General features: G+C 37.3%; 1 protein-coding gene and 1 pseudogene across 2 annotated transcripts in view; both read right to left on the bottom strand.

The window, feature by feature from the left end:
- Positions 1 to 19,604, bottom strand: part of LOC147830466 (ubiquitin carboxyl-terminal hydrolase CYLD pseudogene) — a 156,780-nt pseudogene extending 137,176 nt beyond the window's left edge. The window contains exon 1 of the transcript XR_015450399.1: positions 16,438 to 19,604. The product of XR_015450399.1 is annotated as a ubiquitin carboxyl-terminal hydrolase CYLD pseudogene (transcript). The remainder of the gene's footprint in view (positions 1 to 16,437) is intronic.
- Lsamp (limbic system associated membrane protein) overlaps positions 1 to 25,399 on the bottom strand; it is a 2,156,433-nt gene that overhangs the window by 2,076,291 nt on the left and 54,743 nt on the right. The window lies entirely within an intron of this gene.

A 25,399-nucleotide genomic window follows, 5' to 3' on the forward strand; every position in this document is an offset into this window, starting at 1 on the left:
CAGGTGCCATCCAAGCACAGCCCACACCATCCATGCTGCACCTCCCACAGTCCTCCTCTCTCAAGTCCATGGCCTCCACTGCCCCTTCTGTCTGTCTAATCCCTTTGTTCGCCCGGTGTCAGTTCCACCTTCATAGTGCACCTGTACAACCTCATCTCCCTTTGAACACACTCATCCTGACCTCCATGCCCTTATTTGTCCTCTTTTCCTTCTTCAAACTGCGTGCCTGTTCTTAGCCCTGGAAAGACCAGAAGGGCCAGGGCCAGACTAGCAGGGAAAGGTCATTTTCATACTGTTTTTTGCACAGTCTCAAGTGAGAAGTCCCACAGTTCTCATAGAGGGAGCCTGTCTTTTTCCATGACATTTCCAGATTTAGCTTCAATAAAATAACTGAAACCCTGCCTTGGATATTTGAGAACAGCATGTTGTCTGATAGGTCTGATTTTGATTGCAAATCATATGTTCTGCTCAGCTCTCAGCAAGTGGTTGATAATCCTTAAGTTGTGGTTTCCCTCTCTCTGCAGGGGAAAGCTGAGCTACACCAAGCTTTGCCACCCCATAGCTCCCCTCTGTCCTCTTCCCTTTCGACATGTCCCTCTGATCCTGGGGAAAAAAATGATCTGCAGTTGAGTTGTATATTCCATCTTAGCCAGACATCTATTAGGATAAGAGAAGAAGATTTAATTTACTAAATGAATGCCTTGTCACTGCAAACAAAGTAAGTGCGACTCACTCCCCTTGGTGGCCACGAATGGTCACCTCTCCCCTGCCCCACAACTTTCCTCTCACCCAGGAGGTGTCACTTCACACCCACTGGAATACAGGTATTGAGTCTTTGCTGACTAAAGTCTTCTCCTAAAAGCTCTGTGACACTATTTGTAAGCTAGAAATAAGCCTTGTACAAGAATAGCAATATTGAAGGTGATATACTTCCTCAGACAAATGAATTTTTATTCCCTAATGCTCAGGGAAAAATGAGGTGATATAATTTTTCTAGTGCTCTTGTGGAATGGAGTAAATATTGTATTATTTGTGTTCCTAATGAAAAAAAAAAACTGCACAGAATAAGGTTGAAATGGCTTGCTCAAGGTCACAGATGTTTGTCAGAAGTTGCCACAAACCACCGCTACCACAATAAAAAATACAAAAGCCAGTTTCGAGATGCCCAGTCTGGTGTAGGGCCAGCAGCAAACATTATCTCAGATGCAGAGCCCACTGTCAAATCCCTGGTGGGGAGCAAGCATCTAAGAGAGAGTTGGAGCAGTGTTAGACATGAAGCCCCGGCATTATGAACTGAGGCTCTCGGTGTCTCTGTCTGCCCATGATTTGATGTAGATGGCAGTATCTCTCCACTGACAGGAACAGCATTTCTTGTCACTTCGTATACTGAGCTATTTCTGCCATGACATATAGCAACAGGATTGAGATGCTGAGGATTTATTGGGAGTGTTCATAATGCCTGTGAGTAAGGTCCCAGTTCTTATTTGGCAGCCTGGGGGGCCCTGCCAAGGGGAGCCAGTGTATATTCTCTTTAGACAGCACACTCATATTTAACACACAGCTCTGTCTTCCCTGACTGCCCTCTGAAAAATTATGCTTTTACTAAATAAATATTTAAAAGATTTCCTAGTATGGTCTTATTTTATCAGTTTTGCTGGATACAACACCCAGTATTTTGAAAGCAAAGTGTGAGATAGAATTATTCTGTAGAACGTTTAACAGCATTGATTCTTTAAGTGTCTTTATTTTTTGGTTCTATGAGTTGTTTCTTATGTTTATAGCCACATTTTGTTTCAAAGGTATAGATACTATTATATCTGATTTTGAACATATTGCATCTCATCATTATTGTTGTTTCTCTGAGTTTTTGAGATACAGACTCAATGTGGTGTCTAGGGTGTCCGGAAACTCACAGCAATCCTCCTGCCTCAGCCTGCTAACTGCTGGGATTACAGGTGTGTACCACCACACTCACTTCAGGCATACTTTCAAGTGTATTGATTTCAAGATACCAAAAACTATGCACATATATTGTCTGCTGATGTTAGGAAACCTAATACTGTATAACTGAAATTCTTTGTCCATTTAGTGTTCTCATTTTTTGCTTCTCTGACTCCTTCTCCAAAGCTAGTTTTCCAAACTGTTAAGAAGGCACAGCAAAATTACATTTGCTCCACCTTATCCGAAATAAAAGTAGCTACAACTAAATCCGTTATGAATTAACTCAATATAAGTTGAGAGGTTCTGTCCCATTGGTCCCCACACCACTAGATGTACCAGTCTAAGTGCCCCTGGGTCTTGTGACAAGCATTTGTAGAAGGAGTCAAGTGTGCTTAAACTTCACAACCTGAAGAAACTATTTACGTCACATTGCAATTTCCTGCAGATATTATTTTTATGGGCATTCATTTATATCCAGTTTTTACCGCATTCTGGGAAACATCTATAAGAAAGGCAAAATGTAAAATGAAATACATAGTGCCAGTTTATAGTCTGATGTGTAAAAATAGATCTCCATTAGTGACATTTATTTCCTACCCCTCAATGTTTCTAAATGGTAAAAGGTTCTTCATTGTGCTCTGAATTTTTTGTATGTATATTCATATTATCTCTGCAACACGGGTATTTTTCTTGTTAGAATAATGTATTTGCCTATATGACTTATTAATTAGGTGAAGCTACAAAAAAGCAAGTCTATAATGAACACTAATAAGCTATGCCTTATTGTGACTTGGAGAGAAATGAGATGGGAATAATTGGTAAAATATAAATGAAGACAAACATATAAATATATTTACATTTAAAAACCAGGTAGTGTCATGTCAGTACAGAAATGAAGATACTTTACTGAGGTAAAGATGGGTTTGCCCAATGTTGGTTTAGATACACAGGGCTCTAGCTGGTTAGAATCATAGATTGTTTGGACCATTTTAAGTCATAGTCACAGGAATATTAGAATTCAGTAAGAGAAAAGCCAGTCTCCTTTCATGTTTCTCACCCACAGCACCTGGGTCAAAAGACTGTGCTCCTTTCAACAGAAGATTTTGTTTGTTTGTTTTATTTTGTTTGTTTTTTTTTCCAGTTCTGGCTGTACTGGTCTGACCAGCTAGTGACATATGTATGGAGCAAATGAGAAAGGTGTGGGTCACTGAGTGTCCAAAGACTACTCATGCTTATTACAGCATGCAATCAAATATGCCTTGAATTCAGAATAAATGCACAAATTAATAAATCCAAGGTGATATGAAATCTAAAGTCATATTCCAATAAAAAATAGATGACAAGACATTCTTTATATCTTACCCAAACACAGTCATCCTTAGGCAAAACTAACAAATATTCCAGATACCTCTGCAACATAGATTTGGAGGGGTATTGTAAACAAAAATGAAAGTCTGTCCACATCGCATCAATCTTCCCTTGCCCAACTCATTTGTCTTTTAATCTAAGCACAAAACAGAAGCATAAAAAGGAATGAATTTATATAGACCAATAGAAAGCACTTCAAAACCAACCACATAGAGATCACAAAACCATCATCTGCTAGTGTTGGAATGTCTGGGTGTCTGTGATGAATGCATTTGCAAATATTGCTGTGAAGTAATTTCTTTCCATTTCTAGAGTACTCCAGATAAATTAGATTTCCCTCTAATCACATCTACTGCTTGTGTATGAGAAAAGGTGGTTTGTCTGTATAAGACACATAATATGTACTTGGAGGGTAGAGGGCAAAGAGGCTCAGTAGAAAGTTACCATATGCAATCACAATGGGGCAGAGTGCAAGCAAATAAAAGTATCTGCTTCTCAAGCAGAGAGTATGCAAAATCATGTCTGAAATATTGCTATGAGAAGTGGAATATTACAGGATATGTGCAATTCACCTGTCAGATGTAAACAAGATCCAAACTGTATCTTTTACACGTAGGGCACCATGCTGAGCTCTGGAGGACCTTGTGTTCAGTACTTTCAATAAGCAAACCAGATTTATCATGCTGTTCATTCAATATATCCACATCAAAACCAGAAGAGAAATGTCATTAAGACACTATGAGAAAATATAAACTGAAATGTAATTGTTAAAGTAGTCACACAAATCTCTAGCCTATGTTAGAATCATAGATTGTTCTGACCACTTTAAATAACAGTCACAAGGAATATTAGAATTCAAAAAGAAACAGTAAATGCACTGGCTCCTAATGTAGCCAGAAGTTCCTTAATGGTAACCTGCTTTGTACCAGATGTTGTTAGTAAACCACCCATATTCACATATACATGCCAATTTAGAAACTACCTGCCGTATCCCGCTCCAAGTCCATGTGACTCTGTCTGAGGACTTCTCCTGGCTTCCATGTCACAAGCTAAGAGATCTTGGGTTTAATACACCAGACAGCAGCTTCTGGCCAATTATAAACAGAAGTTATGGGGCAAGGACAAACAACCAGCTTCCTAGACTTTAGGTGGGAGGGCATTAAGACTGGCTCCTCACAGTGTCCCAGTATTTCCTAGTGGGACTAATCTCTAAAGGGATATACCACACCTATGTTTCTGTTCCTGGTCATGCTTCCTTACTCCATTCCTTCCTACATTATCTCTCCCCAAAATTACATGCGAATTCTTTTTTGAATTATGCTTCAGCGAGAACTCAAGAGATACCTTTTCAAAATTCTGCCACAAATAGGAAATGAAGCCACACACACACACACACACACACACACACACACACACACAATGTCAAAGGATATGAAACAAAGGTCAAAAATTCCATTCAAGCCGGAGATTTAGCTCAGCAGTTCTGCCACCTGCCTTGCAAGTTCAAGGACCCGAGTTCAATCTCCGGTACCAAAAAAAAAAAAAATTCCATTCAACAAAACTCAAAGATTTTATTACCATGAGAATGGTAAGAAGGGGGCTGGCTGGGAACATTGAAGAAACAAGAAGAAAAACTATTAAAATATATGCAATAACTCATGAAGCATTTACAGTAGGAACAATCAAGCTTCAGTAACTTGATAAGACCTGAAATCATTAGTACAGTAACTCAAACAATTCCTATTCATGCAGATGGTCATGGTTACTAATCATTAAAAATTTGAACTGTAATTGTTGTATACTTTCTAAGAATGTGAGGAGAAAATGCACAGTTTGTAAAGTTGATATTAAAATATAATAAAGAATAGTTCTTATTTATAAATTAAATGTCAGTTACCTGGAAAATATGTCAATGTACAATATAACAATTTTCTATGACTGTGGATATAGTAGGTGACATAATACAAATCTGATATACCTCAACTGAGGAAATATATTTCAGGAAAACAACACGGACCAACATTTACCTATACAGTTATCACAGAAGTGAGAAAGTTGAAGCACAGAGGAAGCAAATAAAAAGTAAAATTTAAGCTAATTTTTGCATCCAGTATATATTGACCTGATATTTCCTGATTTTCTTCAAAATCCTAACCCATATATTTTGGCATAACTGTATGCTTCTCTCTTTTGTTCTATGCTTGGGCTGAGCTATTCTCACATGTTAGCAAAGATAATTTGAATAGTGAGAGTTGATGGATATCATAAAAGGACCCAAGCTATAAAAATATCTTCCCCTTGATCAATAGTTGACATGCTGAATTCTGCCACTAGCAGCCTATAGCTTTGATTTAATCACTGTTGTATTTCATCTTAGGAGATAAAAATATGCCTTTTAAAAGAAGTATCACTTCAGGTCATTCACACCTTATTGTGTGTAAAAAATATTGAAAGCTTTGTTTACTGACAAAACGGACCTTCAGTTACAGAAATTAGGCCCACCACAATGATGGTATTGTAAATGATGGTGTTACTGAAAAATTTTTAAAAAGAGGTTTCATTACAAAAACTCCCTGAAATCCCATTATGTTATGTGATTCTGGCTAAAAAGTCAGACATATGGATGCAAAGCCACTTTTTAAATTAAATACCAAAAATTTAAACAATTATAGAGTCTGAATGAGCGAGCAAAAATACCGTGATCCTTTTCTGATTGACATTTAGTTGTATATGCTCATCTTCATGTTGCTCATTTTCCACGTCTTCATCTGGCTTCCCCCTCTCCAGTCTGTGTAGGAAACTATCCTACACAGGTATCGTTCCAATAGTTCCTCAGAGCTTTCCCTACAATAGTTGACCTTATTCCTTCTGTGACTATGACCTCTATGTTCAGGAAAACCTCCAAGGCCACTATCTATGACTGGCTTAGGCAGACAGATGGCCTGGAATTTTACCAATAGCCAAGCATACCAGAAACACTAAAAACGAAGTCACATAGTAAGGTCAAATGCCACAACAGCAGTAGTGAGATCAAGATGAAGGTGAACTTCAGATGCACACCCTTTTCTTCACTTAACCATTGTCAAGTTACATGTTACTGCTGTCATTTGCATTATCTGGGAGGAGTTATAAATCAACTCAGGAAGTTTTGAGGCACACACTCTATGGCAAACGCTATGTCAGGCAAAGAACAGGACAATGAACAGGTCACAATGTTTACCACTAAATGCAGGGTATCTCATACAATACAGTAAAACCAGAAGTGAAGGTCAGTCTCCAAGGCTACACACAACAGTGTCACCTGAGTAACACAGTTCCTTCAGAGTTCACACTGTGGCTTTCTGCCTGCCGTTGTAGTGAGCTGAGCTGCCAGTCACCCGGGGTGTTTTCTGACTTGTTTCCACAAACTCTGACCTAAAAGGCTAGAAATACTGCCAAGAACTTCCTAAAGAGGAAAAATAATGCAAGACCTGTCTATTCTTTTAATTAGCCTGGAAATCTGGCAACTAAAAACCTTGACACAGAAAAGACAAAAATAAAGCCTTATCTAAAATACCGTGGGAAGCTGGCTCTGGACCACTGACCAAGACGCCTTTTGAGACAGGGAGGGCCTGGGGTGGACTGTGGCAAGAAACCCCTCAGCTTCTGTTCCTATTTAATCCCTGTGTGCTGCTGTCACAGCAAGATGCGCGAATTTGCACTGAAGCCAAAAACCCAAGGATGGGCAGGCTGACAGCTGGGTGACCACCGCCGAATCTTCTGGTCAGCATGGCAGGTCTCTTCTTTAGGTGTGACAAACACCACTCCAGAGGGGCCTTGGCAGGCATCCAGAATCCATCCTTCATGTGTGGAAGAGAATGACAGACTCCAGTAAAACCAGAGAGGCACATTTTCATATTACTGATTTTTATCTATAAATTTTATTAGTTCCCAAATCCTCTCATTTGTCAGAGAAATTAATGACTGAATATTATAGAATGTTCCTCTATGAAGTCTTACCTCCTCTTTTAATTTATGTCCTCACTAGGAGCCCTAAGACTCAGTGGGCTGGATGTTCAAAGCCTCAGAGGAAGAGGTATGTGTGAGGGAGAGTATCTTTTGCTAGATACCAATGAGACTATAAATAAATACATGGTAAATTTTATCTCAAAGGAACTGTTTTTAAGATAAAATGTAAACAACTACAAAAATAATGTGATGCAAAATTCCCATACTAAGTTGAGAAATATTATCTTTACCCAGGCAGCACATGAGTGGTGGAAACAGTATGGTGATCTTTCATGGGATCAGGGCATCCTTGAAAACTTTATGGCCCTGAGATGGACTTTCATGGGGAGGCAAGGACAGATTAATGAAGAAGTAAAGAGCATTTCAGGTGGGTTCATATAATGAAAAAAATCCAACTGTCATAGTTAAGGCTATTTACAAAAATTAGCTGGAAATTTTAGATAAGTTTATATACTGCTTCTAAATTTTTCTGTAAAATCTCACCAGTTTTCCATAGAAACTAGTCATTGCAGAGTATTTCCCAGTGAATAGAGCATTGAGGCAGAGCTGCCACTGATTCCTCCCTCTGGCTCCACCTCTTCCACTTTGCACAGAATTACCTACATGCACCCTGAGGGACAGGAAGGGTGGCTGACATGTCACCTGTCTAAGTGGTTAGGCCTACATGGTTAGTTTTGGACATCAGTTGCTAATACTAATCTCAGTGTTCCACAGTTTGATTGGTTGGATGATGAATGGATTTTCATGACAGGTTTGTAACATGTTTCTTCTCTTTTTCTTTCACTTTAATAAAAATGGGATTAGACATTCTTATCATGCTGGGTCTGAAGAAGAAGTCAAGTAGACCAAAGATGGAGAAAAAAAGTGAAACCTATTTTGAGCATTAGGAAGGCAGAAAAGCCTAAATCAGCTTTATGTTTCTATACTTGTCAAAGAATAGGGGTCTCTTGTTGCCTTGTCTGATGAAGGCCCTTAATTTTCTGTTTGTATATGGGTAACAAGTGCCACTATGCATCAGCCTTCTTGTCTGTGAAATGAGGCTAATAATACAGATGTAGCCCAGAGCAAAGCTGTAAGGATTAGTTAATAAAACATGATTGTTAAGTCCACTGCAAACATCAAGCATGGCATGGAGCTACTTGGATAGAAAGCAATAAAGAGAGGCCGCCAAAGCCCTGAGTGGCTGTGCTGCAAACTCAGGGTCTCTTGGTTCCTCCCCCTGAGCATCAGGTCAAAGCAGGCTTCAGTGAGCCCTCAGCCTGGACATTTTTCCCAAATCCCAGGCCTAGGAGAGTCTCCTCCCAGAGGCTCAGTGCCATCACATACTTCTCTATGTGCCCATTCACACCTGCTGTTTCTCTGTATTTTGTCTCATCTCAGTTGTTGGGTTTTTGCTTCCATCTTTCTCACTTTGATATTTCTCTTTCCAATTGTATCAGTAGAGAAAATGTTCTTCCTACAATAGAAACCATTCCCCAACCACATTCCTCACTCAGTGAGTGGCAAGCATTGCTCTCTCTCTCTCTCTCTCTCACTCTCTCTCTCTCTCTCACACACTCACACACACACACACACACAAGTGTACACATGGAAATGATGGGAATGTAATAATTTACAGCACACTCTGAGAAAGGAGGAAGCGCCTTCCTTGCCAAGTGAATCCTGAAACCAATAGATATCAAATATTTACTAATTTAGAGACATTAAACATTTAACTTTTAGTAGAATAAATTTTCAGTATGCAGGTTTTTCTGGAAAGCAAAAACAAGCAACAAGCTCAACACCTCCCTTGAAGGTATAACCATAGCATAAATGGAGGCATAGTGCCTTAAAAGAGATACAAGCAAAGAGAAAGGAGATTATGGCTAGAAGAAGGGAAAGATAGATGGAAGAAAAAAGATAGAAGGAGAAATTACATTTAGTAGAAATACTAGTATATATACTCTCATCATGATATAAAATGCCTCCATAAAATTTACCTAATTGAAACTTATAAATTATTTATAGGCTGTATCCTTTTTCCATGTATTTACATGTTCAAAAGTGAGAATCCAAAAAGGAACTTTTCTATGTTGCCAGTTTCAAGGGTGAAGCAGGTCAAAGGAGCCTCAAGGATAATTCAGTTAAGTTCATTTTTGAAACAAATACACCTACCATTCCAGAAATATTCACAATATAAATTCTTGGCTCCTATTGATATTTCCAAATATATTACTTACTACTTGAGACTATGCCAAAAACGGTATATTGTATAAACTGCCACAGGGTATAAATCTTTGAATGGATTGATATGAATACCTTTACATTATCACCATTATACCATCTACTTATATAATTGCATAGTCACTAAATGGCCACACGGAAGCAGGTTTAAAATCTAGCGTAATATGAAGAAGGGTCATTACTATTTAGGACATGTTGGAATGAGAAGTTTCCAGCAGCATCCAGGAGCCAACAACAAAGCTAAGCACCAAAGGCTCAATAGAAAATCCTAACCCATCCCTGAGGAGCATCATCAACAACTAAATCTCCTAGAACACAACTTTTAAAGGATATTAAATTAGAATATATTACATATACAAACTGGATAATTTATAAGATAGGATTTAATGTTAAAGAGAATCTTAGATAAGATTTAAGGACAAGGTGGAGAAATTCTGCCTTTAATTTTATTTAATTAGAGCTTAATTTTCCATTAAATATCAAATAAGCAGTCTATTCTCTACTTCAGAGCAGACAGGGCAACTGACATTCTTACCAGCTGTGATTCTCCCTAAGGGTTTAATGGGTTTGTATAGCATTTGTACAAAGTAATATTGTCATTATCATAAATGTTTTCTAATTATTTCTTAGGATTAATGAAAGCATGTTGTATTATTGATGGATTAAGTACAATATTTATGAAAAAGAGATAGGATTAAGGGGGAATAAATATGTATATCTTTCTGCATGTGTAAATAAATATTAATTCCCATCATCAATTTTGTACAAAGTAGTTTAGATATACTATATTTTTCTTACATACTAATAACTTGCTAAATAGTATCTGTTGTGATTTTGGTGGAATGCATATAAATGGTCACTTATCAGTAAGCTGAAATACTTGGATAAAGTCCTTGAGAAGTTCATGAAAGGTAAAGATCTGGAAAAAGAAATAAAGAAATAATCATAGTGTGTTGGATTTTTAGAAAATATGCAAAATAGATCCACCAAACTTTCAAAGGAAAGGAATATAAATTTTTATCAAGGCCAGAAATTAATCCTATGAGGTACCTTAAATCTGTGTGGCATTCATCACATGTATAAAGTTGGTTCATATATATTTACATTATTTATTCTTTATTAACTCATTAGCACCAGTTTTTTATTTTTAACTTATTTTTTTCTTTTTCCTGGCCCAATTGGTTTCCTAAATTAGGGGTAAAAATCTGTATGATAGACTATAAAGAAGCAAAATTTAAAGGTATAAGACCCAGCTTGGAATATGTGCTTAGCTACTGACTGGCTGAGAGATTTAAAAGATAGAAATGATATGCATATTAGATCATTCCCTTACCATCATTTTCAATAACTAGGTCAATCTGTTATTGCAACCAAGAACTTGGTTTTGATATAAATGCAAAGCAATTTCTCACCCCAAACTACAAACTATAATACATTTGAAGACTAAGATATGAACCATTCAAGAAACATATGTTTGCTAATGAGGTTTTAGAGAAATTATATCAGTGAACTGATGGAAGTCACTTAAGCAAGTAGATTCATAAGAGACTATTGAAGTGATGATTCAGTATTAAATCACAATAGCATCTTCAGTAGACATAGAAAGTTATTTTACCTTTGGATTAATTTATTCCAAGATAAAGAATAATAATGTTTCAGGAATTGAAAAGACAGGAAAGCTCATCTTTCTATTTTAGTCTAAGAATAAATAGTCTGAGTAGCATAATTTTCTGAATCTCTCATTTGATTAACTTGATCAATTTAATTTCTGTTTTAAATAAGCCTATTTCTAACATGCAATCCCTTTCCCTATGGGCAGTTATTGTCAATAACCCTCAGGATTCATTAGTCTAGTCCTAATAGATTTGTTAAAAATGGAATAGCATCAGATAAAGACAAATCACTTACAAACTTAGATTAGGAAGATTTAGCCTCAAAATTAAGGTTACTTTTTTGCAACAAAAAGCCACACATTGTGGACTTCAGGAATTTTGCCAGTATGATAGGTAGCTGTGTAATGACATAAACAGATGTTGTAAGTACAGGAGGCATTTCTGGGTCCTTCACCCCATGCTTCCCTAAGGTTAAAGCAGCATTTTCAAACTTTCACTTGTCCCAAGAGATACTGCATACCCCAAGTTTGGCTACATATCTGCTTTTATTATATTGCACCAGAGCAAACTTCATGAAAATTATTATGGTGCCGGAACACAACAATAAATAATGGTTCTTAATGCAAATGACTTGTAAAAGCTTGTCCACGCAACAAATGACACCACCATGTATTAATCACTAATGCCTTCCACTCTTTCTGGGAAATATGGTACAAGTCAATACCATATTTCTCTAAACAATTTCAGGCCCAGTATGTATTTTCATCTAATTCAGCCCCCAAAAGCTATTTCTAATCAGCTTGCTTGTGTTCTACAGCCACTCAAATTGAGAATAAAGGCACTATCTGAACACACAGGATTTCTGGTTAACTGGTACCCAGGCAACAAGAGTAATGAAACACTAACAAATAAAGTTCAAAATTCAGAAAATAGAGCAATCTAGGCCACAGAAGATAGCCATATGATTTGTATGTTGACCTGTATAAAAATTGCATTTTCGAAATTCTACTTATCACCAGAGTTACCTTATAAATTTAGCATGATTGGTCAAATGTAGGAAGACTTAGGTCTTTATTCAAAATATGGTATGTATTTGTGTGTGTGAGTGTGTGTGTGTGTATATATATATATATATATATATATGTGCAAGTACATATGTATATCCATGGAATATTATTCATCTTTCAAATAAAAAGAAACATTGTCATTTGTGATAACATGGATGAACTTGAAATCTAAAAATGTTGAGGTCATAGAAGTAGAAAATTAAATTAATATTTAGTATATCAGCTGAGTTGCAATTAGTGGTTGCAATGGTAGAAAGATATTTTAAATAACAAGAATATAATTGGATGATTTCATGGTGATTGTCATTGCTAGGGACAAGGGAGATGCCAGTTAATGGGAAAGAAATTTCAATACGTAGGATGAATAAGTTCTGCAGGTCTAATGTGCACCACAGTGACTGCAGTCAGTAAACACTGAATTCTGTACTTAAAATTTGCTAACATAATAGATCTTAAATGGTCTCACATCCCAGAAAAAAATGTAACTGTATGAGGTGGGATATATATTAATGAACTTAATTATGATAATCATTTAAAAATGTACATGCATATCAAAGCATCACAGTGTACATTACAAATATATACATTTTTATTTGTCAGGTTGACATCCATAAAACTAAAAAAAGTACTTGTGGGACATTTCACTGAATATTTAAAAAATTAGTTAAACCTTCCCATCTCTAGGTCAGTTCATTCAGTCCACAAATTTATGACATCTTATCATCTTAAAATGCATGTTAGCTTAACAGTTGCCATTATTAGAAAAAAAGAATATGATCCCATAAATAAATTACCATAAAGATTTTTGAATAGCTTTATAAATGTACCATTATACTAAAATTACATCTACCAGAAAAAAGTACCAGTATGTCTATAGAACAGTGGTTTTCCCAGTGTGGTACTCAAATCAATGGCAGCATCCGCAACAGTTGAGAAATAGTTAGAAATGCGAATTCTTTAATCCTACCTTATTCTTACTTAATCCAAAATACTAAAGGTGGAGCCAGCAACCTGAATTTTAATAACTGCACTTTAACTTTACTTAGGAAATTATGTCCTTAAATTCTTGCCAGAGGCATATTTATTCCAGGCTATTTCCATATAAAAATTAATTTAACCTGTAGTTCATGGAAAATTGTGTTAACTAAAACTAATATTTCAGTCCTTGACCATACCTGTTGATTACAATGTTTTAGATATTGTTCATACTACAGTATTTAGACATTTTTATTGATACTAATACTTGAGAGATATCTCAAGTTCAATGTAGCAACTGTAATTGCAATGGTAAAATATTTTAAAGAACAAGTATGTAAGGCAGATGCTTCAAAATTTCTAGCTAGCTAAACCTCTGCTAGCATATCTTGAATTTTACGTATCTATTAGGTTTTACATCAAAGAAAAGAGTAAAAGATAATGTCAAGTTGTTTTTAATATCAGATAAACTAACCAAGAATATGGAAGGTCTGATATGACTTGAGAATAAAATAGGGAGTTGTTGTTTTTATGTCTCCTGTAGAGTTATGGTGGAGAACTGTAAGGCAGAATAATATTCTCACTTCTCTTGGGGGTTTTAATTCTTCCGATCAGTTGAAAACCAGTGTAGGGGTTTCCTGACACTTTCTCTTTTCATCCTATCTTTCTCTGTAAATTATCCTTGGCCAAATGAATGACTATTGGGGCATTTTCAAAAATCCCACCCTCCCCAAGAATGAATTATTTCCAAGTCATAGATAACTGTGCTCTGAATTTTACAGTGCTGGAGCTGAAAACTGCAGACAGTGCAAATGCAGAATGAAACAATCTCATTCAGAGACTGACAGCCAGCAAGAAGCAGAGATGAGGCAATCAGGGACAAGCTAGTCAGATTTTGGAAGAAAGAACATAAAGAGAGGGTGAGCAATAACAAGGTAATCAGAGTTAGTGATGTTAGGGTAATGAAAAATAGCAGGGACTAGGATTGATCAGGGAAAGAGAAAACCATATCCTTTCCTTTAAATCCCACTGCAAGTTCTGTCCTCAAGATTTTAAGTTGAGGTCATTTCTAAGACACTGGCCAGTGAATGAACATATACTTTCATTCATGCACTGGGCTTCGATTTGCTATACTACCTGGAATGCAGTTTCCGCCTACCTTATTTCCTTTTTCATAATACTGTTTACCTTGAAGTACCTCATTACACCACTTTTTCTTTTTCCTTTTCAAATCCAGGTAGGAAATACAAGATGTTAGCTTGCAACTCATGGTCTTTGAAAAACAAAATCAAATGGTTTGTTTTTTATCAGGTTATGAGTTGCAAAAGTAAAGAATTAAAAAAAAAAAAAAAGACATCCATCTGACCTCTGTACCTGGACACCATGGTGAATGATCACTAGCCCTAACCCTGCTGCTCAAGCTTAATCAAAATAGTCAAATCACACACAATTGATAAAATATCCATTGGTCAATCTTACTCATCTCAGTGACTAAGATAAAGGACCTTTAGTTATTTCAGCTATTATGGCCATAGAATTAAACCATCCATGGTGGAAGTGATAGGCAGGCTCTGTAATTCCCTAAATTAATCTAAAAACAAATAGTTAAATGATACACAATAGCTGTGCCACACATAACATAAAATTTACCATCTTAGCCCTTTTTAAATATACAGTTCAATTAACTATTTTGAATACAAATTTTAAAAGGAAGTCAGATCATGTACACATGATCCAATCCTACATCATTGAAGTTCTTGACAACCTGAGTCGGGATAAGATGCTTATATGGGGCAGTAAGAGAAAAGGGCCTAGTAAGAGACAAACATCCAGAGATGCTAAGCAATTTTCCCAAACACTTAGTGACAAAATAAAAAAAAAAACCCAAAGTTCATTCTCGGGCCAATCCTCTTTCCATTTTACCGAACCTGAGTCAGGAGAGCAAAAAATTAAGCTATATGGCAATTACCTGATAAAATTGATGGATCTGTATAGACAAACAGGAATAATTATGGCCAGAAAATCCAATTTACATCCTCAATTACCTAGATTGACTGTCTACATTGACCAAATAAACTGGATAATGGCCAAAAATGCACTTTACATTTTGTTGTACACCCATAGCCTGAGAAACACTTCATTACGCTTTTGTGATTAATAGGAACACCCATACTACTAGGATACCTATAAAGTACAAATCTAAAAATCTAAGTAGATATGTTTTCCATCAATGAAACATATTTGAAAGTTACCCAGGTCTCTCTTGTTTATTAGTAAGAGTGAAAATGCTATATGAACAGAATGCATAGATGTTACAAAAATTTTCTGAAAATATCAATGCTTCCTCTGTCTAGGTTGTTTCATCAAAACTATTATTTCTACAAAAGAAATAAACTGTTGTTTGGCAGAAATATAAGACAAAATATTACAAGTGTCTCATACTTATAGTCTATATAAATATGTGTTGTTAACTTTTTTCCATGATATGGGTATTAGTTATGAATTTAAAATAAACATCACATATAGGATATTTGGTCATGGATGGGAAGTATAGGAGAGATTTCAAGCAATCTCTCCAAAAGCGTTTCAGTAGGAATTCTTATTTCCAAGTAAGAAGTCTGCCTCTCAAATTTAGAGGTTTTAACATCTCATGAAAAATATGATTCAAAATTATAAGCTCCTTATTTTAAAAGTAATATTAGCTTCACAACTGTCTTTGTGAAACTTAGTAACACAGATTGGCAGTGAGGAAGGCAGTTTTGGAGAAGGGTGATTCAAAGAGTGCAATATACTTTGGGGCAATGGAGAACTTGTAAGTCTAAGAATTCAACACTAGGCTTTAATTCTCTTTTTTTGATAAGTCACCTGCTCAGTTACACTGGACAGGTCATCTTCTCTATGGATTTTCTTTCTCTCATCTCTAAAATGAAAAGGTTGAACTGAATACATTTCCAGGTTTACCTCTTTATGATTTTAGCCCAGGAATCAGCAAACTAAAGCTAATGGGCCAAATATAGACCACCAGCTGTTGCTGAAAATGAAGTTTTATTGGAACACAGCCACATTCATTCAATTATATACTGCCTATGGTGGCTGCTTGCATGCTATAACAGCAGAGCTGAACAATTGTAACAGAGATTAAAGCGTCTGCAAAGCCTACAATATTCACTACCTGACCCTATAGGGAAAAAGTTTGCTGAACACACCTCCAAGCTCATAGTGTTTCTAGCACACAAACTTACCTTGTTAAAGAAGATTCTCTCCACCATGAAGAAGTCTTGTGAGGACCTCCTGCTCCCATTTAGTGCTCAGACTCCTCACGGTTACCCCTCTGGCTTGATTCCCTGCTTTGGAGTCAGCTGACTATGGACTGAAACTTCCAGATTCTATCAGCCTGCTACAGACAGGCAGGTCTGCGCATGCCCTACCCAGTCAGGTGGAACACACAGCATCAGCCCGCGCCCTGACAACAATCCACTGGAACCCCACCCCCGCTCCTATGTACAGCCACCTGATTCCACACTACAAAGACACAGAGGACACTGGACCACCAGACCACAATACTGAGTCCCGCTGCTCCCAGCCCAGAGGTAGGGGCTTCTGAGCCACCAACTCACTGCTCCTGGTCCAGAGGAAGGGGCTTCCTGGCCACCATCCCTCCTGCTGCTCCCAGCCCAGAGGATAGGGGTTTTGAGCCACCTTCTGTCCTGCCACTCCTGGCCCAGAGGAAGGGGCTTCTGGGCCACCATCCCTCCCACCACTCCCGGCCCAGAGGGAGGGGTGGCTGAGCCACCTTACCCCTGCTTCAGGACCAGAGGAAGGGGCTTCCCTGCCACCATCCCTCCCTCTGCTCCCAGCCCACAGGAAAGTGCTTTTGGGCCACCAACCCTACCATGGCTCCCAGCCCCTGACCCACCTCTCCCAGCTCAGAGGAGGTAATACATGCAGGTGGCAAGAGCCCCCACCCAAGTTGAAATGAGAAAACATGTAAATAAGTCTCAAAACCAGACTTCCAGATCACCTACAGCAACCACAAAGGGAAATGAGATGGAACACTCTGATACTCAACCACCTGGACCCACTGAACTGGCAACAAAAGGGGATCTGGAAAAAAATGGAATCAGAAATAATTTCTCAGATAATAGGAGAAATTGTGCCCCTAGTGCAAGACATGATTCATAAATCTAGAGAGAAGCTCAGGAACATGATAGAATCCCAACATAAGAAACAAATGAAATCCATACAACAGATGCAAATAGATTTCCAGGACATGAAAATCTCCATTGAAAGTCTACACAGCAGAATGAGCCAATGTGAGGACAGAATTTCAGGTATAGAAGATAAGATTGCAATTAATGACCATGAAAAGAAAAATTGATTCAAAATTATGAGGGAATATGAAAAATCAATCCAGCAGCCGCTAGATGATTCAAAGAAAAATAACATAAGGCTGATTGAAGTCAATGAAGAAACAGGAGAGAGTGCAGATGACATTAAAAAAAACTGTTCACAGAAGTGGGGCAGAAAACTTCCCAAGCAGGGGAAAAGAATTTGACATACAGATGAGTGAGGCATATAGGAGTCCAATCAGCCTTGATCAAAAAAATCTACACATAAGCATATAATTGTTAAGATTCTAGAAACCCAACAGAAGTATAAAATTCTACAAGTAGTTAGAGAAAAGAAACAAATCACATACAAAGGAAAGGCCATCAGAATCACAGCAGACTTCTCAATGCAAACCACCAAGGCAAGAAGAGCTTGGAGTGATGTGTTTCAAGCCCTAAAGGAAAACAACCTCCAACCCAGATTGATGTACCTTACAAAACTATCTTTCAAAATTGCTGGTGAAATAAGATACTTTCATGACAAAGAGCACCTTAGGAACTTCATGAATACCAAACCAGCATTCCAAAGAATTTTACACAATATCCTAGGAACAGACTTTGAGGATCACAACCCCAGGAAGCAAAGCAGAATGAACCCATCTGGCATGACAAGAAATTAAATGTAAAGAGGGAGAACCCAACAAAAAGAAAAAGTCAAGCCAATGACAAGTCAATATGTTTCGGTTATAACCATCAATGTTAATGGTCTCAATTCACCAATGAAAAGAAATAGACTGGCAGGATGGGTCAAGAAGCAAAATCCAACAGTATGCTGAATACAAGAAACACACTGAATTCAAAAGAAAACTCATACACTGAAAGTTAAAGGGTGGAAAACAATACTCCATGAGACAGGAACCCGAAAAAAAGCAGGAGTAGCTATCCTCTTGGCAGATCAACTAGATTTCAAACCAACACTGATTAAGAGAGATGAAGAAGGACACTATATCCTTGTAAAGGGAAGAATCCAAGAGGAAGAGATGACAATCATAAATATCTATGCACCAAACACTAGTGCACCCAACTATATAAAACAAATACTAACGGACATGAAAAGTCATGTATGAACTAATACAATTGTAGTGGGGGACCTCAACACCCCACTGTCACAAATAGATAGATCAACTAGACAAAAAATAAGTAATGAAATACTAGAACTTAATCAAAATCTTGAACAAATTAACATAACAGATGTTTACAGAGTCTTCCACCCCACAAAATAAGAATATACATTCTTCTCAGCTGCACATGGGTCATTCTCCAAAACAGACCACATACTCACACATAGAACATCTTTAAGTAAGTGCAAAGGAATTGAAGTTATCCCCTGTATATTATCAGACCATAGTGTGATGAAATTGGAGATCCATAGCAAAAGAAACTCAAAAAATTTCATAAACACATGGAAATTGAACAACACACTTCTGAATAACCAATGGGTCACAGAGGAACTTAAAGAAGAAATCAGAGAGTTCCCTCAATTAAAGGACAATGACAATACAACATATCGGAATCTATGGGACACAATGAAAGCAGTCTTATGAGGGAAATTCATAGCAGTGAATACACATATTAGGAAAACAGAACGAGCCCAATTAAACAACCTGATGTTGCACCTCAAGCTTCTAGATAAAGAAGAACAGGACAACCCCAGAGCTCACACAAGGGAGGAAATTATAAAGATCAGGGTAGAAATCAATGCAATGGAGACTAAGAGAACAATACAAAAAAATCAATGAAGCCAAGAGTTGGTTCTTCGAAAGAATCAACATAATTGATAAACCCTTAGCCAACCTTACCAGAAAAAGGAAAAAACAGGCCCAAATCCATGCAATTAGGAATGAAAAGGGTGAAATTACAACAGACCCAGCAGAAATCCAGAGGATCATCAATACCTACTTCCAGAACCTATACACCAATAAGATGGAAAACACAGAAGAAATGGACAGATTCCTAGATACTTATGAATTACCAAAGTTGAATGAAGAAGACCTAAAAATTCTGAACAACTCAATATCAACCAATGAAATTGAAAATGTAATTAAAAACTTATCAACTAAGAAAAGCCCAGGCCCTGATGGCTTCACTGCTGAATTCTACAAGACATTTAGAGAGGAAGTACTGCCACTACTGTTTAAACTCTTCAAAGAAACTGAAAGGGAAGCAATATGCCCAACTTCATTCCTGGAAGCAAGCATCACCTTGATCCCCAAAGCAGATAAAGACCCAACCGAAAAGGAGAACTATAGGCCAAACTCACTAAGGAACATAGATGCAAAAATCCTTAATAAGATAATGGCAAACAGAATACAAAAGATCATCAAGAAGCTCATACACCCTGATCAAGTGGGATTCATCCCAGGGATGCAGGAATGGTTCAACATATGCAAATCAATCGATGTAATACACTATATCAATAGAGCCAAGGACAAAAACCATATGATTATTTCCATAAATGCAGAAAAAGCATTTGACAAAATCCAACATGCATTTATGATAAAAACCCTACAAAAAATTGGAATAGATGGTCTCTATCTCAATCTGATAAAAGCCATCTATGATAAACCAACAGCCAACATCATACTAAATGGTGAAAAGCTGAAATCCTTCACACTAAAATCAGGAATAAGACAAGGATGTCCACTATCACCACTCTTGTTCAATGTAGTTCTGGAAACATTAGCCACAGCAATTAGACAAGAGAAAGAAATAAAAGGAATAAAGATAGGTAATGAAGAAGTCAAATTGTAATTATTTGCAGATGACATGATACTCTATGTAGAAGACCCCAAGAACTCCACCAAAAGTCTTCTAGACTTAATAACCAAATTCAGTAAAGTAGCTGGTTACAAGGTCAACACACAAAAATCAATAGCTTTCCTCTACACCAATGACAGACTCACTGAGAGAGAAATAGGGCAAGTAATTCCTTTCACAATAGCATCCAAAAAACTGAAAGACCTAGGAATCAACCTAATGAAAGAAATCAAAGACCTCTTCTCTGAAAACTATGGCACTCTGAAAAGAGAGATTGAAGATGATATCAGAAAATGGACAGACATCCCCTGCTCCTGGGTAGGAAGGATTAATATAGTGAAAATGGCCATACTTCCAAAACTGCTATATAGGTTTAATGCAATTCCAATTGAGATCCCGGCAGCATACTTCATAGACCTTGAGAAAACAATCCAAAAATTCATTTGGAACAAGAAGAGACCAAGAATAGCAGAAGCAATTCTAGGTAACAGAGACATGGCAGGGGGTATCACAATCCCCAACCTGCAACTATACTACAAAGCTACTGTGATAAAAAACAGCATGGTACTGGCAAAGAAACAGACCTGAGGACCAGTGGAACAGATTAGAAGATGCAGAAACAACTCCAGACACACTCAGCCATCTCATCTTTGATAAAGGAGCCAACCACCCTCTCTGGAGGAAAGATAGCCTCTTTAATAAATGGTGCTGGAAAAATTGGCTTTCAACTTGCCAAAGATTAAAACTAGACCTATATCTCTTGCCATGCACTAAACTAAAATTGAAATGGATTAAAGATCTAAAAATTAAAATAGCAACTCTGAACCAGTTGGAACAGAGATTAGGTAGAACCCTTGAAGACATCGCTGTAGGAAAAGATTTTATGAACAAAACCTCAGTTGCCCATGAACTAGCACAAACAATCAACAAGTGGGATCTCTTCTTATTAAAAGGCTTCTGCACAGCAAGAGAAACCACCAGCAGTGTGAAGAGACAACTCACAATGTGGGAAAAAAATCTTCACCTGCTCTTCCTCAGACAAAGGTCTACTATCTCGAATCTATAAAGAACTTAAAAAGATCAGACCTCCCAAATTTAAAGACCCAATCCAAAAATGGGCATCTGAAATGAACACACATTTCTCAGATAAAGAAGTAGAAATAGCAAATAAATACATGAAAAAATGTTCAACATCACTGGTCATTCGAGAGGTGCAAATGAAAACAATGCTGAGATTCCACTTCACTCCAGAAAGAATGGCTGCTATCATGAAATCCACCAATAACAAATGCTGGCGGGGCTGTGGAGAAAGAGGAACCCTGCTCCACTGCTAGTGTTAGTGTAGACTGGTGCAAGCACTGTGGAAATCAGTATAGATATACCTCAAAGAACTAGGACTGGAAGTCCCATTTGACCCTGCTATTCCACTGCTGGGGATCTTCCCCAAAGAATTCAAAGAATCATACCACAGTGATATATGTGCACCCATGTTCATAGCAGCACAGTTTGTAATAGCTAAAACTTGGAAACAGCCCAAATGCCCATCAACTGGAGACTGCATAAAGAAAACGTGGTTTTTCTTATAAAATGGAGTACTACTCAGCCATACAAAATGAGAAATTAGAGACATTGATAGCTAAGTGGATGCACATTGAGGCAATACACTTAAGTGAAATAAATAGGACACACATGTATAAATACTGAATAGTTTCTCTGGTGTGAGAAACTGAAAGTGTAAATAAGGACTAAAATGTATAACAGGTAATATGAAATAGGAAGAAAAGGGGCAAAGGGGAAAGAATTGGGAGGGCTAGGGGAAAGGATAGAAGGGAATGGGATTAATATGAGAAAATGGAAAAATAGGAACAAAATCTTTATAAATAGGGAGGACTGGATGGGTTGGAGGGAGGGCTGGGCAAGGGTGAGAAATAAGAGCCAAGAGAGATTATGTAAAGGTGCAAATTTCCAATGATGAATATCATTATATTGTATACCTAAAATGTACCAATGATTAGAATGAATAATCAATAATGTAAAATAGGAAGTAAAGGTCCAAAGGGTAGGGGTAGTGGGAGGGGCATGGGAAAGGAAAGAAGGGAAAGGAAAAATGATGAGAAATGGAAAAAATGGAAATAAAGTCTTTGTAAATAGGGCAGGGTGGAGGGGGTGAAGGGAGGGCTAGGAATGGGGAAAAAATAAGAACCAAGATGCATTATGTAAAGGTACAATTCCCAATGAGAAATGTAATTGTGTTGTATACCTACAATGTACCAATAAAGAATATAATAAAACAAAAAAGAATTTACCTTGTTATCAACCATGAACCCAAAGTCCATATTTGAATACATTGGACCAGCTTCAAGGGGCAGACTTTTCACTCACTTGGAGACTGATGCCATATTGAGCAATGCTATGGTTCTTTTATAGTTAATCTAGCAATTGTTGACATAGCAGTCCTTCATAACCTAAACATACAACCGAGGGTAATAGGCTTTTGTGAGTTGGTGGTAGGTTTGTTAAATGTGACCCCAAAAAACCTCTTAAAAACTGTTCATTGCCTCAATTTCAGGATCGAGGAAATGTTCTCTTCTACCTAAGAAAGGAGAGTGAGTCAAGACAGTGATAATAGATGAGAAAGAGAAGAGAAAAGGTTGTTAAATCTCTATAGAAGGGGAAAACGACAGAGCCTACAGAAGAGAAGAGTAGGGTAACTCACTTTATTCTTCTTGAGTACAATTTATATTGATGGTGAAAACTGATATCCAAATTAGTAGATGTAGAATTGGCTCAGATTCCGAAATTACAAATTTATGTTTAAATTCAAGTGACACAGGAAGAAAACCCATATATGGGCCTTATCATCCAATCTTATTTTGCATAGTACCTCGCCATCAACTAACTAAGGCCTCTCACCAGGCAGAGTGGCCCCTATGCATCCTAATCTAAATGCTGTGCTTCTCTGGCATCCAAGGGCTCTCCCCAATCACCATGTACACTGTTGCATCAGAATTCACTTCCCCAGCAGCTTTTCTATTTTGCTCCCTACTGTCTAAGACTCCAAGCTGTGGAAAACAGTTCCTCTGGAAAAATTCAAGAACTTAGCAACAGTATCTAAGACCCAACTATCCATTAAAAACTGTTACTTTTAAATTTTTATGGAATTCTGTAGGAGCCACATGCAGCCTTAAATCTTACTTTCTTGTTACCACTTTTAGAGCTAACTGGACATAAATATAATAAAAACTGGGATGTATGATCAATCAGTTTTGATTTAGGATCTTTCTTTTTCCATTTCCTTATACTATGACATTAATAAGTTACTTAAACATTAGTGAGCTACTTAAATGCTTTGAACTTCAATTTTACTCAATTATGTGAATTTAAAACTCTTACAACAATATCCAGCTCTATCAAAAAAATACCTGTTGCCAACTTTGGAGACATCACTAGCAACCAACTCCAGATATATTAGCTAATAATTTAACCTTCAAAGAGGGATCATTAATTCCATTTTACAAAGAAAAATTAAAGCTTAGAAAATTTAAGCAATTTGGCAACTATCCCATAGCTCTTAATGATGGAATAGGCATTTCTGACTCCAAAGTTTATGTTTCTCCATAAATTCCATATTTTCTCCCACTGATGGTTTCTTCTGTATAGGAAAATCTACTCTAGATTCTAAGCTGTAGTACTACTGCCTGGGGAACAAAGTCATGAAACACCTCAGCTTACCATTTAGGAACTCTTTGCAATCATTAGGTCCAGAAGCTCATGTTCCAAAGCTCATCCTTGGTCATTAGTACTTCATGCCTGCTATAAGTTTTAGATAAGAAGCAAGAAAACTGACTCAGCTCCATACTTGGTTTAGAGTCTTTTCCCTGCATCCTGGTCCACTCAACCAGGGCCTATGCAATCTACTTAGTTGCTGTGCCCCATGTCTGAAACAAAGCATGACGAACATACCTCTTACCCTATTAGTACAGTATGGCCACAAGTAAGACCTCCCCAAAGCACACTGGTCCATCTCCATGGATGAGCTGCTTCTGAGTTTTCCAATGTCAGTCAGATTCAATACCTGAATGCCAGTGCCACCTGACTTGTGCCATTATAAGACTTACATGGGGCATGTCCATTGAATACTTCCCATGACAAGACACTGGGTTTTCATCTCACTGCCTTTTTCTTCTTTCCCTGGCTACATTCTTCTCTTGTCCAGCTTGCCTCCCTCCAGTGTCTGCACAAGGCCCACAGTGATCAGGCAGAACCAGGACATGTGCAGAAAGTGATGCAAAGAGAACAGAGACTATCTTCGTGGCTTTACCACCCCAAAGCATATGAAAAAACGTGCCTTAGTCGAAGAGCTTCCTCATTCCAAAATCAGTCATCTGTGGGACTACAGGCCCAGCTGGCAAACGCATTTGATCATAGTGAGAATTGAGACTGGAGGAGAGGACTGGACTTGTTTGGGCCTTTGGACCTTAATTTTATGTAAGTGCTCTGTTATTTGTCAAAGGGTCTGTTTTCTTTGGTAAACCTAAAATAGGATTTGAAACATCTTTGCTTAAAAAAAAATCCATATTTCCTCTAAAAAGCATAGTTTGAAATTTTATTCAAGGAAGTTCCTTGATAACTTGATGTAATTTTCTGTAGCGCAACATAAATGCTTCTAAAATCCCACAGGAAGTGTGCAAGAAAAGATGTTAGAAATTAGGGAAGAAGTGTGAAGGAAGAGAATGAACAGTTCTTTCAATATGCTAATTATCTTATGTTACTTAAATTTTCCCCTGCCATTAGAGCTAGTCCTAATCATTTCTCATTTATTGGACTATTATTTTTTTTATTACAGACTCCATATCAGATATACCCTTTTTTCACCAGCACATACTACAGCATCCAATTTATTGCTAATTTAAAAGTCAAAATTTATTAATAAGGTAGAGATTATCAATGCTCATGAGATTTGTGTTGACCCTTCCACAATATGAAGTGATCACTATAGAGTAGCTTCCTGTTAGGTGCAACATGTGTGTCTTTAAGAAATTTCTATTGCATTAATCTA

This window comes from Heterocephalus glaber, unplaced genomic scaffold (assembly GCF_053883595.1).
Source record: "Heterocephalus glaber isolate CG9 unplaced genomic scaffold, H.glaber_assembly_v1.0 deba00000122, whole genome shotgun sequence".
In the NCBI taxonomy this organism is placed as follows: domain Eukaryota; kingdom Metazoa; phylum Chordata; class Mammalia; order Rodentia; family Bathyergidae; genus Heterocephalus; species Heterocephalus glaber.